This window comes from Mesoplodon densirostris, chromosome 12 (genome assembly GCF_025265405.1).
Source record: "Mesoplodon densirostris isolate mMesDen1 chromosome 12, mMesDen1 primary haplotype, whole genome shotgun sequence".
In the NCBI taxonomy this organism is placed as follows: domain Eukaryota; kingdom Metazoa; phylum Chordata; class Mammalia; order Artiodactyla; family Ziphiidae; genus Mesoplodon; species Mesoplodon densirostris.
This window is the reverse complement of record NC_082672.1, coordinates 22,117,006-22,130,932: the sequence shown is the minus strand read 5'-3', so window position 1 is coordinate 22,130,932 and position 13,927 is coordinate 22,117,006. Positions and strand designations below refer to the sequence as shown.

Genomic DNA, 13,927 nt, shown 5'->3' with positions numbered 1-13,927 from the left:
TTGATTTTTCCCCTGAGGGTTCTACCCTAAATTTACTGCTTCTTTCATTTTATTGATACTATAATGGAATTTGATACACTCTAATTCAGAAACTAAAATGTTTATTCATTTCACATGGCAGTACAAAATCCAATCAAGAATAAAGATTGCCCCTCCCAAAGCTAAAATCATACAGAGTGATAATTGCTTGGAAAAGAAATAAACAAGCTTGAGATGAGGATGCTGTTCTTTGCTATCGGCCAATGAAGCAGTTTCAAAAGTGGGACTCTTCTTCCAGATTTTTCCTGCAGAAATATTTGTGTGTTTCTATGCAGGAAGGACAAACACTGGGAACTTGATGGCTGTGGCTCCCACTGATTGATCACTTTGCTCGGGGGCTTGCAAACATCATCTGTTATCATAGCAATGTAGTCCGTGTATACCCTCAACAGTGGTATCTTATGCCGCAGTCTAGCTTATCAGCTAGAAGCATAGGCTTTCACAAAATACCGGTCTGCGTTCAAGTCACAAAAATTAGGGTTTGAGTCCTGGCTTCTGCCCACTAACTGACTTAACTTAGATAACCCCTGTAAGTTTCATTCAGTTTCCTCATAGAGTTAGTGGGAAATAAATGAGACAATCCATTTGAGCTATTCAACACAGAAACAGGCACATAGTACGTGTTCATTTAAAAAATGATTTGTAAGTGTGTGTAAAGTTTATAAAATAATAGCCAACATTTATTGAGCAATTTATATACTATGTATTGTCCTAGATATTTTGCATGTCAAAACTTGTGTAATCCTCTCAGCAACTATATGAGGGAATGCAAAATGTTCAGCCCACAGTGAGAGCCAACTACAAAATTACACAAGACCAGCCTCACTACTGACACCCATTGCAAGTTCAGGGGTCCTTGAAACCATCCTCAGGTTCAAAAACCCACTAGAAGGATGCACAGAACTCAGTGAATGCTGCTACGCTCCTGCTTATGTTTATTACAGGAAAAGGATTCAGATAAAATCAGCCAAGGGAATAGGCACAGAGCAGAGTCCTGGATGGATCCACATGTGGAACTTCCAGTTGAACAGCGTTAATTCCTCCTGGTGAGGACATGTGGCCCTGTGCACAGAGTACAGCCAGCCAGGGAAGCTCACCTGAGCCTTTGGTGTCCATAGTTTACTGGGGCTCAATCACATACTGCCTGCATGGCTGACCTTCAGTCTCCAGTCCTTCCTGGGGGCAGAACTGCTACCACTTGGCCCAAAGCCCTCATCATAAAATCACTTTCTTAGATTGGCTGGTGGCCAAAGTTCCCAGGTAGACAAAGACACTCCCCATCAGGCAGGATATTCCAAGGGTCTAGAGAGCAAGTCCTAGTAGCTAAGAGCAAAGACCAGACCTCTCTTTGGGTAGGTTAATTCTTCATTATGAATATTCCCATCTCATAGAGGAAGAAACTGAAATGCAGAGAGGTTAAAAAACTGGCCTAAATAAATAAATAAATTGCCTTAAAAAAAAAAAAAAAAAAAAAAACAACTGGCCTAAGAGCTCCTAGCTGTAAGTGGGAGAGCCAGGATTCAAATCTAGGCAGTCTTTCCCTGGAATCTGTAAACATTACCCCTTGCTGTCTACTGCTGTGTTCATTGAGTCTACGGAGATCAGACTGCTGATAGATAGTAGGATCTGGATTTGAACTTGGGTGGATCTGATTCAAAAGTTCTTGGTCTCTCTGTTTTCCTCTGGCTTTTCCTTGCAAAAACATAAGAACCCCACTGACCAGTGTCTAAGAGACTCTTCTTTGGCTTCTTGTACCCCTGAATGCAGATGAAGTTGCTAGCAACCCTCCCTGGGTTCTTTCTCTGGCACATTGAGCTATGATGAACATCAGTGCCTGGCTCAGAAGGCAAGTGCTCCTTAGTGGTTTCCTGGGACTGTCTTATGACTACTAAGAGTCGGTGGAGGGCTTCCCTGGTGGCGCAGTGGTTGAGAGTCCGCCTGCCGACGCAGGGGACACAGGTTCGTGCCCTGGAAGATCCCACATGCCGCAGAGCGGCTAGGCCCGTGAGCCATGGCCGCTGAGCCTGCACGTCCGGAGTCTGTGCTCCGCAGCGGGAGAGGCCACAACAGTGAGAGGCCCGCGTACCGCAAAAAAACAAAAAGAGTAAGTGGAGTTTTTATGAGCCCTGAAAATAATATTATCTATGAAACTAATAATTCTGTATTATTTCTGCAGGAAAAAAAAATGTGCTACCAGTACTTACCCATATATGCATGTAAGTTTAAGCCAAGGGAAGGTATTTTAGTCATGAGCTGTAAGTGTCTTCATGAAAGCACGGCTGGAGCTGCCTGTTTACATACAGTGCATCACAATGGTACATGTAAGACCATGCTTCCTCACATATTCTTGAAGGCACAGTTTGATGTCTCTAGTGCTCTGAAATTTAGGATGTAATTACAGATACCAGGCTAAAGCTTGTAAAACCCTAAACCCCTGTCTCAGTTGCTTGTCAGGCCTGAAAGGTTTTGAGGGGAGTAGTGGGAGGGGAACCGTACCCCATCACCCTCAGAGAAGAGCTTTTCTGAGTACACTGCAAACAGAGAGGGATCACTGATGAAAACCAAAGGGACAAGCATCTCCCACCCACAGATCACACATGCTCATGTACACGACCCGCTGATCACCAAGCCAGGGGTCAAGTTATGTGAGTTCAGTCGATTGAACTTGAATCAAGGCAAAAAGTAGGTGTAACCCACCCCCGCTTCCTACAGCTCCCATCAGTTAGTTGAATTCCTCATTAATCAGAATCTCCCAGGGTAAGACATCTATTCTCAAAGTTCCACAGAGATTCTGAGGCGCAGCAAACATCAAGAGCGTAATAGATCTGAAATGATGCCACCACTGAAAAACTTAAATTTAAAAAATATATGAAACAGCACAACCTATCATCTAATATTCATTTTCCACATCTAAAGCACGTTCATTCTTTAAAGGGAAATGAAATAACCAACCCCCACTTACATTTAATTTTGGTTTGTCAGAGGGGCTGTTAGTATTAAGTGAAAGTTAAGCACATAATTATATAGTATGCATATTTTTAAAATTAGGGCAAGTGTACCACAAAGTAATTTAATTGTCATTTACAAATACATTGCAGTTTTTAAAGTGTTTTCACACTGGATGTTAATGCCCACAGCTGAAGAAAATCCTAAAGCCACTTCCAGGCATGGGGATGTCCCTTGACTCAAGTTTCTTCTTTGGGGACAAAGGGTTGGTTTGAAGCTCTTTCCTCCATGCACAGTCAGTTTCACACTGGCAGAATAATCAGTTATTAACTATTTATTGACACCAGTGGGATGTGCAGGCTGTGTTTCAGGTTCTTTCACTGAAATACACATGGATGCAGTAGGAGGGTACATGGTAAAGTGAGGGAAGACCTAAAACCAGCTGGGCAGCCTCGCAGCTGGGCCTCACAGAGAAGCGAACATAGGTCATTGTTAAGGCCAGGACTGGACAGTAGCTCCTTTCATCTGAAAGTAGTTCTAGAAACCTGACAGCAACTCTAATAGCCTCCCAAGTTCAATGCTCAGCTCTTGCATCTCTCTTCCTCCCTCTGGACTTCTCATTCCATAACCAGCTATGGTTTCTGCTGCTGCTACAGACGACCTTCCCACATCATAGCTTCTGTTTACACAGAGCTTCTACTATCTCATGGCTTCTGCTTTCTGCCTTCTTCTTGTGTCCCTTGCTTCAGCCCACCCTACTGTTTGCTGATGCTCTCTGTGTGTCTCCCATTTAAAGCCTCTAAAAGAAAGACTGGGGGCTTCCCTGGTGGCTCAGTGGTTAAGAATCCACCTGCCAATGCAGGGGACACAGGTTCGAGCCCTGGTCCGGGAAGATCCCACATGCCGCGGGGCAACTAAGCCCATGTGCCACAACTACTGAGCCTAAGCTCTAGAGCCTGCGAGCCACAACTACTGAAGCCCACGCACCTAGAGCCCGTGCTCCGCAACAAGAGAAGCCACCACAATGAGAAGTTCACACACGGCAACGAAGAGTAGACCCTGCTCGCCTCATCTAAAGAAAGCCCACGCGCAGCAACGAAGACCCAACACCACCAGATAAATAAATAAAAGAAAGACTGGAATCAGCAGTCAGGATTCCATATGATGCACCTCCACTGAGTACATATCACAATAAGCAAGTCACCATGAGGGTCACAGACTGCCTGCAGAAGGCTGGCTTTGGATCAACCACTGGTTCTTCATCCAGGTGGCTTCAACCAGGAATGGAGAGTCATGGGATATACAGCATGGCAAGCTATGCATAATAAATCCCTTAGGAAAAGGAAACTATGAGCATGGCAGGCACCGTGGGGCTTCTCAGAAAGCACTGCAGCTGTCCAGAACAAGGCGAGCCACATTGGCACCGCTGTGGGTTGACGTCTGGCCTGGTCCCCCTTCAGCCCAGCTGTCTGTGTGCCCTGAGCTCAGGCCCAGGGGTTCAGTCGCTCTTCTCCATGAATGCTTTCCCATCCAGGCTGGCTCTCCAATAGGAAGCAGCTCTTTATATTCTTCCTCCCCTACCCTCTGTCCCTGAAGGAACCATGTGGCTTTTTTGTTTCAAATGCTTTCCTGCTAATTACCCTGGTTTGAGTGTGGGCTAACTACAACACCAAACATTAGGGGAGTTATACATCTCAAAGTAGTTCTATGAGTTGTTTAGATTGAAATGTAAAAATTTTTGACCAAAAAATATGTCCTTGGGCTTCCCTGGTGGCGCAGTGGTTGAGAGTCTGCCTGCCGATGCAGGGGACACGGGTTCGTGCCCCAGTCCGGGAGGATCCCACGTGCCACGGAGCGGCTGGGCCCGTGAGCCATGGCCGCTGAGCCTGCACGTCCGGAGCCTGTGCTCCACAACGGGAGAGGCCACAACAGTGAGGGGCCCGTGTACTGCAAAAACAAAAAAAAATGTCCTCATCTTAATTTACAGAACTTGTGAATATTACCTATTATGGCAAAAGAATGACTGTTAACTTAGATGGCAAAATGATGTGATTAGTTAAGGATCTAGAAAGGAGGAGCTTCTCCTGGATCATGAGTGTCATTATATGAGAAAGGCAGAGGGAGATTAGACAGAACAGAGGAGAAGAGGAGGCCATCTGACCACGGAGGCGGAGGTTGGAGTGATGCAGCCACAAGCCAGAGAATGTCGGCAGCCTCAAGATGCTGGAAGAGGGAAGGAAGGATTCTCCACTGGAGACTTTGGAAGCACTGCATCCCTACCAACACTTTAACTTCAGATTTCTAGCCTCTAGGACTGTGAGGGAATAAAATTCTATTGTTTTGTTATCCAATTTATGGTACTCTTTATAGAACCCCTAGGTATGTAATACCTACACTGTCTTAAATGTTCCCTGGAAGTCTCCAGAGTTCTTACATTGAGAGACAACCTATCTGATGCTATTTGTTTGCAAACTAGAGGGGACTGTGGCCTGAGGTAGGTTCAGGGTAACACCATGACTAGGTCTGCTGACATAGGTGGTCTGCAAGCTTCATGAGAGTAGAACTGGGCTGCACATTACAGGTGCATGTTTGTTGAATGAATGAATGCATTCTCTGGTTTCCTTCTAATTGTTTTTTATTTTCTGGTTCTGTGCACCCAGATGACTCCTCTGGCCTCAGATGGCACTGAACTTGAAAGCTGGTACTTTTCTGGCCTTTTTCTCCATCCTATCCTGGCCCCTGGCTTTTTACAATTCTTTCCACTGTTCCTTTCACCACCTGTGCACACACTCTGGATAAGAAAGGCATTCTTCCCTTCCTTTTATTCCCTTTAAATCAAACAAACTGTTGTTTCTGAAATAAACCTCATTACAAACAGACCTTGTTTTATTGCATTTTGCTTTACTGCACTTTGCAGATATTATCTTTTTTACAAATTGAAGGTTTGTGGCAACCCTGCCTTGAGCAAGTCTATTTTCTCCATCTTCCTAACAATGCTTGCTCACTTCGTGTCTTTGTGTCATGTTTTGGTAATTCTTACAATATTTCAGAATTTTTCATAATTGTTATATTTGTTTTGGTGATCTGCTGTCAGTGATCTTTGATGTTACTTTTATGACTCACTGAAGGCTCAGTGAGCCTTCAGATGATAGCATTTTTAGCAATGAAGTATTTTTTAATTAAGGTATGTACATTTTTTAGACATAATGCTATTGTACACTTAATAGACTGCAGTATAGTGTAAACATAACATTAATTTGCACTTGGAAACCAAAAAATGTGTGTGACTCGATTTATTGCAATATTTGCAGTGTGGTCTAGAATCGAGCCTGCAATATTTCCAAGGTACGCCTGTATATCTTCCTTCCATTTCTACTCTCCATTTCTCCATCTCCAAAGCTTAATCAGACTCTATCCTCCCCACAGACAGAACCTTCTCCTCCTTGGAATTTTCATGCCCCCTTATCCCTTTTCTATGTCACTTATTTCTCTCTTGAAAACCAGATATTTATGTGAATACCATCCTTTCTGCCAGACTTCAGAGTATTCTTACGATCCACTTCATCTTTCTCTTAGTGCATGTTATAGGAACAGCTAACAGTGTAGGAACCCCAAAAATACTGGATAATTGAATAGACAGAAAATGCGGGAGAATTGGGGACATCCAACAAGAGAAGAGAAATTTTGCAATAAAATCCTTAATATGCTAAGAAGTTAATAAGGTAAATAAAATTATTTTCAAACAGCATTGAAGGCCCAGTTGTAATGATGGTGGGCTAGTCTGAACTTGGAGGGGTATGGTCGGAATAGTTAGCTGAATCTACACTTGGTTTCTTAGGTTTTTTCTGTGGCTCCGTAACAAGTTACTACAAATTTCGCAGCCTAAAACAGCACATATTTATCATCTCACAGTTTCTGAAGTCAGGGCTCCAAATGTGGTTTAACTGGGTCTTTTGCTACAGGGCCTCTTACAAAATGCAGTGTCAGCCAGGGTTGGGGTCTTATTAGAAGGATTGAGTGGGGAAGGATCTCCTTGTAAGTGCACATGGCTGTTGGCAGGATTCAGTTCTTCAAGTGCTGCTGGACTGAGGGCCTCTGTTTCTAGCCATCTGTTGGCCAGAGGATGCTCCCTTTAGGTCTTGCTATGTGGGCTTCCCCAGCATAGCTACGTGCCTCATCAAAGCCAGCAAGGGAAGTAGCCTGCTAGCAAAACAGAACCCACAGTCTCGTCTAAACTAATCGTAGAGGTGATATCTTATCAACTTTATCAAATACCATGAGTTAAAAGCAAATCAGTACCTACCTTCAAACAAAGGCATAGATACCAGGAAGCTGGTATCATTGAAAATACATCTTAGAATTTGTCTGCCATGTCTGGTAAGTACTATAGGCATTCCCTAAGTATTTTGAAAGGGTCGTGTTCCAAAATTTGTTTCTTGCTTGGTTGGAACTAAGAATTCAGTAGGATTTCCTTATAAAAACAATGGAGTTAAATTCCTGGGCTTACTTCCAGGTAAGGGCCATTTTACCCAGAGTAGACCAAGTAGCATGCTAACCAAACTACTCTAACTTACATTTATTTATGCCATTGTTATTCTTTGAGAATATGCTTTCCAAATGTCAAGTTGGGATGCTGGGACAAATTCTCCAATTAACAAATCTTTAGCATAGCCATGTAGGGAAGTTAGGAGTACTATGCCTCTGCCATCAGGAACTCATTAATTATTTCACACTGTATGTGAACAGATGATCCCCAAGCAAAGTATTTATCCATAAGCTGATAATCAATGATGCATTTACTGTGTACTCATTCTCTGAAGTCCTCAGTATTTGTACTGAATATCTGAATGTTTCAACAGGGAGAGCAAATCATTTTCAAAGTCTTTCAGAAAATATAATTCAAGGAACCATTTCAAATCATTTTTAAATTCTTAAGACTAAACAAAAGCTTCCACCACAGCATCACAGAAGCCCCTATGGTGAAGTTCCTGGTCCCGGTTTGTTTACACTAAGTCTCACGGGTTAGTAATGATGCCACCTCCTCTCCCTACAGGTCAATGTGGAAGAATCTCCCCATTAGGCCAGCAGAAGAAATTCTTTTGAATTTTCAGCTTCATCAAAGACTGGCCCTTTTCCTGTTTGAAGTCTTCTCTTGCTTCTTAGCCATTGGGGGTGCTTTGAACTCAACTCCCACTGACCCTGTTTCCTCTTCAAAGGCTTCTTCCCTTCCATGTAGGGAGAAGATGCCTTTTGAAAGTAGTGGGCTTCTGCCTTATGTGAGTCTGTCGGTGTAAGCAGAAATAAACAAAACTAATAATAAGCAGAAGTAACAGGTCTTGGTAATTACAGAGAGATCCAGAGAAAATGGGAAAATGGAAGGCAAGCCACTCTGCAGTATTACTTGGAAGAGAGGATATTTAACATGCCTTATTTTCCGCTGTGCTGCAACTTCTGTAGCTTTCATGAAGCAGGGGATGGGCATTTAAAGTGGCCTGTCCTTAGGTGGAAATTTCGGCCCAGGTGGACACCCCAGAGATGTTACATGTGGGAAATTTAACTTTAAAACAACTTCAGTTATCTGAGTGAGACTTTTCCCCAGGCACCTAAACAGTTAGACCCTGTCATGAGACAAAGTCCTAGACATCTTGCATCTGTAAACACCATCAGAAGCTGAAAATTCTTGAGAATTTTTCTTTTTCCTAGCTATTGACTCATGAACTCGTGGACTAGTTATGGGTTGATTCTATTGTACTTCCCCCCCCCAGTTTAAGATGCTAACTTACATATGTATAATTTTAGCTCCAATGAAGTACTTTCTGTTTTATTTTCTAAGGAAGATGCTATAGGAATTGTGATAGCTTGTAAGACACTTAAAAGTAGGTCCTTCCCATTCTGGAAGTCTCTGATTATGTGATCTTAGGTAAACTATCAGGTAGGAGCATCAGCCAGCGTGACATAGAATAGCTCCTTAAATAGCTGCCTGATACAGAATAGTTCAGGTATTAAGCAGCAGTGATCTGTACTTAGCAGCACTAATCAAACCACACTTTCCTTCATATCTGATAATGCGGTATATTAATGTGCTAGGGCTGCCATAACAAAATACCATGGACAGGGTAGCTTAAACAACAGAAATTTATTACTCACAGTTCTGGAGTCTGGAAGTCCAAGATCAAGGTGTTGACAGGATTGGTTTCTCCTGAGGCTTCTCTCCATGGCTTGCAGATGGCCGCCTTCTCACTGTGTCCTCACATGGCTTTTTCTATGCATGGTCACACCCCTGGTGTCCCTTCCTCTACTTATAAGGACACTAGTCCTATTGCATTAGGGCTCCACCCTTATGATCTCATTTAACCTCAATTACTTCTTTAAATATACTGTCTTCGAATAGTCACATTGGGGGTTAGCACTTCAACATATGAATTTTGGGAGAACATAATTCAGTCCGTAACATGGGGTTACCAATAATGCCCATATATGGATTGGAGGTCATAAATAGTTTGTGAAAATGTGTGAGTGTGTGCATTTATGGATTTTTCTGGAGAGAAAGTTCACGCCTTTCATGAGAATTTCAAAGAATGCTAATAGATAGGACACATTGCTTTATATCAACTTCCCTAATTATTTTTCTAGTTGGGATGATATATGCTGATCCTTCACAAAGATTCTGTGATTTTATTTACCCTATTTTTCCATCCTCTCTAGATTTTGAGATATTCTGTTTGGCTGTGAATCATTACTCTGTCCAAAGATTAGGGAATAGTTAGAGAATGTGTTTTCGTACCCTGCTGAGATGACTAAAATAATGATGTGGCATTTTTTTCATTGATGTCCAGTTTTAGAATGTCTTCCTTTGTAAATGGTGGCCTAGGTACTTAAGAAAATATGTAGTTTTATAAATCAAATATCTGAGGAGGTTAAAGAGAATAGCAATTAAAAAGCAATTATGAATTTAGGACATAGGAGTAGTACTGCAAAAATAAATAAAGTTGAACTTCCCAATTATAGGCAGTGTTGTTTATGCCTATATCATGTGCAGAGGGAAGCACTGAAAACAAGTGGTAGGGAGACGGGCCCTATGATAAAAACCTAAAGAAATTAGAAATTTTTTAATGGAGAATAGAGTATGACTAATGCTTCAAAAGTTACCCCTACCCATTACTTTCTCTCCCTCTCTCGTAGGCCTGTACGGTTATTTGGGTCCTATCATATGCTGATCTCTGGGGCTACTATTTTTATTGCATATATGTGCCACTGACTTTTTAAACCAGAACTTAGGATTTTCATTTGCCATCAATAAATGTCATTTTGATAGGTTTAGATATTTTTCTTGCCCAGTGGTTTTTATTTTTATTTTTTTTAGTTATGGAAACATTAAATCCATACAAAATCAAAATCTTCCACAGATGCCAAGTGGATAAAAATGGGACTTATAGCTGAAAGAGGGAGAGGAAGGGGTCCTGCTGAAATAAAAACATATTATCAATATGGTATTTCCCTAATCCAAAGTCTTCTCTATGTGGAATTCCCAGTCCATCAACTGTTCATAGTAGATTATTTCTTTCTTTGCTTAGCATTCTCTGTATATTAAAATATCAGAAGAAACAAAATTATGTTCCCAGTTTGTTTTTTTAAAAAAAGACAAAATCAGCTGGGTCATATTTATTTCCTCTGACTGCAACCTCTTGTAAAAATGTCAGTAGTGGATGGGAAAATTAAGACAGTGCTCACTTCCCTCTCCTCACTTAGGACAGTGATAGTGGGAGGGGATTGGAAATCCTAAATCCTAAAATTGGCTTTGGAAACATTTTCAATCTTTGATCTCATTTGCTCCTAAAGCATGCAGCTGCAGTCATAGAAACTAAATATGTAAGACATCCTATGACTTTCTGGTGAATGGCTATTTTGGAAAGAATCCTTTCAAAGCCCCCAGGTCATTTTTGCTGAAGTCCTTGTGTCAGTATCAAAGACAGCTGGCAGCTCACTGCCTTGATCCATGCCTGATGGCTTTTAGGGAGCACTCCAAGCTCCTGGGGTTCCATCCATTCTGTTCCTGGAGCCAATAACACCTGAATCACTAAAGTAAAATGAAGTTTGAAATGTGCTGTTTACTATTAGAGAGAGTTTGAATATTTCCAATTTTTAAATAAAAAATGTTAAAAGAAAAAATCTTCATTTACTGACCTTCGCAAAGAATTGAGGAAACCTTTAAAAAAAAAAAAAAGAACAAATTAAACCTCTGAAATTAGTACAGATGCAACACTTGTGAGTCTTTGGGGTTTTCTGTGGAAATGCATACTGAATCCCTGCATGTGTGTATGTGTTGAACTGTTACAGTTAAGCATTTATATTTTTACAGAAAGTTTTATGCTTGCTTTTTTGGTTTTTGTTTGGTTTGCTTTGGTTTGGTTTGGTTTAGGTTGGGTTTTTTGTTTTGTTTTTGTTCTCACATTTTGGCTCGAAATGGCTCGGCAAAGAAATAAAGTTGCAATGTTTTATGTAATTTGCCCCCAAGTCCTGCAGAGTTTGTGTCAAAGCTAAACTGAGATTTTTTTTTTCAGCCAGGATTTTTAAATCTGCTATAACTAGCCAACACACTGTCCTCTGTTTCTTAGGGTATCTGGTAGGTTCTGATTGTGTACTAGGGGCCATGAGGACACAGAAATATAAGTTGTGGCCCCTCTCCTCACATGTGCACACTATGTTTTGACTTGACAAACTCAGTCAGTCCAGTAGGCCAGCATAACCTCTTCATGAGTTCTAATTTTTACTTACGCCAAATAATGTCTGTGGAAGATGGAGACTTAGTTCCAAAAGCATGCATTTTGGTGAGAGGCTGAGTTCCCCTTACCATTCATCACTTCCTGCCAGCCCTCAAGGTTAAGCATATCCACGTGCAGCTGGTGGTGCTTTTTCTTTTGGGATTTTGAAATTTAAGGAGGGAAGGGAAAGAAAACTAATAACTGTTGAATGTCTGTTTATGCTCAGCTGTGGGTTTATATAATTTAATCTTCATGACAATATTATTATCCCCATTTAACAGATGAGGAATAAGAATCAGGAAAGCCAAGCAGATGTCCAAGGTCCTCCAGCTTAGTCCCTGACATCAGCTGTATTTGAATCTAGGTTTCTCCTAAAGGCAAAGGGCAGACGTTTCCCACTAGACTGAACCATTTCTACGCAATTGCTAGAGAAGCCCTAGTTTCCTCACAGTAAAATAAAGACAAAATCTTCCACCTTGTTTAATATGTAATAAAATAAGAGTATTGAACATGCTGAATAAATTCAAATGAGCTTGTGCTCATTCAGCCTCTTCATGAGTTGTGAACAGCCACCGGCAAATTATGACTCAAGTCATCAATAACATTAATGTTCAAGCTGACTCAGCAGTGCTGAGTCATCCCGTCAAAGTTTTTTTCTTTACCATTGTTAACATTAAAGAGAGTACTATCTTCCCTTCTCACCCACACACCCTTTTGCAAAACTCATAAAACTTTTGTTTAAAGATTTTTCTTCTCTCAAATGCTTCTTACCCTGCAACCTCTGCTAGCCAGTGAAGGTTTTTCATAGACTTAATTGGCAGAGAGAATCAAAAAGGGACATGTAAAAAGAATGAGAAAAGAAACCTGTAGAGCGACTGGCATAGCTGAGGCAAAGAGACACTCTGAAAATTATATATGAAAGCTTAAGTTGAAAACAACTTGAGGGGCTTCCCTGGTGGCGCAGTGGTTGAGAGTCCGCCTGCCGATGCAGGGGACACGGGTTCGTGCCCTGGTCCGGGAAGATCCCACATGCCGCGGAGCGTCTGGGCCCGTGAGCCATGACCGCTGAGCCTGCGCGTCCAGAGCCTGTGCTCCGCAACGGGAGAGGCCACAGCAGTGAGCAGCCCGCGTAACGCAAAAAAAAAAAAAAAAGAAAACAACTTGAGGAACAATGAGGGAAAGGTCTTAAATTCTAGTACCAAGAGTTTAGATTGGATGATATGGGTTATCAGGATCTACTGCACTTTTGTCTTCTGTCTCCATCAACTACTGACATGGGTTTTACCGAGGTCTCTGTTGATTTCCATTTGCCAGAGCATTGGTAGACATTTTTGGTCCTCATTTTGCCTTCTCAGTGCCATTAAATGCAATTGGCTGCTCCATCCTTGTATCTTCTTCCTCTTGGCTTCCATGATACATTTTCTGGCTTTCCTTTTCTCTCGCTGGCCACTTCCTCTACTATGCATTGCAAGCTCATCTTCTGCCATCCAGCTTTAAACATGGAGTTCTTCAAGGTTTGTTCTCAGGCCCTCTTCTGGTCTTAATATACACCTTTCTCTTAAGTGAGCTTGTCTACATCTAGCTTTACCTAAATAAGGATTCTTTCCCAAGCTCTAGACCCACATGAACTTGAACATCATAATGTCTCCTCTTGTCTAACATGCTCATAGCCAAAGTTGGGAATGTACACAGTGTCTTTTTTGAGCAATTGTTTGGATAATGGACAGGGAGCACTAGAAGAGCAATGACATGGCAAAATGGCTGATGGTGAATTTACTTTTGGACTTGCTGCTTTTCAGCTGCCTAAAGTTTCAGTTCAGTAAGATTTGGATATAGTGACCTGAAGGCCAACTGAACAATTTCTATAGGATATGTGGGCCAAAGTTGTATTGGAGCAGGGGATAAATGGAGACAGAGAGGGTCTTCTACTTCTTAAAGACAGCCCTCCCTACCCACTACTTCAGCTCATTATACATAATTGTACTCAGTGTTTATTAAATAGTCGGGATTTACTTCTGTCCTCTGCTTTTCTTTGGGGACCAGTAAACTTAGTCCATTCATTCGTTCATTCATTCATCCATGATCATAGATTACCCATACTGGCCAATTAAGTCTGCTCTATTCTAAGTTCACTCAGAAACCTTTGGGATACTGTGATCACAAGGGAGAATCAAGGAAAG

General features: G+C 41.7%; 1 protein-coding gene and 1 long non-coding RNA gene across 4 annotated transcripts in view; one reads left to right on the top strand and one right to left on the bottom strand.

Annotated features, from left to right (window-relative positions):
- Positions 1 to 9,300, bottom strand: part of LOC132500081 (uncharacterized) — a 41,997-nt gene extending 32,697 nt beyond the window's left edge. For all 3 annotated transcript variants that reach the window (XR_009533968.1, XR_009533966.1, XR_009533967.1), the window contains exon 1: positions 9,133 to 9,300. This is a non-coding gene — a long non-coding RNA (uncharacterized LOC132500081). The remainder of the gene's footprint in view (positions 1 to 9,132) is intronic.
- Positions 1 to 13,927, top strand: part of AIG1 (androgen induced 1) — a 238,728-nt gene that overhangs the window by 165,907 nt on the left and 58,894 nt on the right. The gene's annotated exons all lie outside the window — the stretch shown is intronic.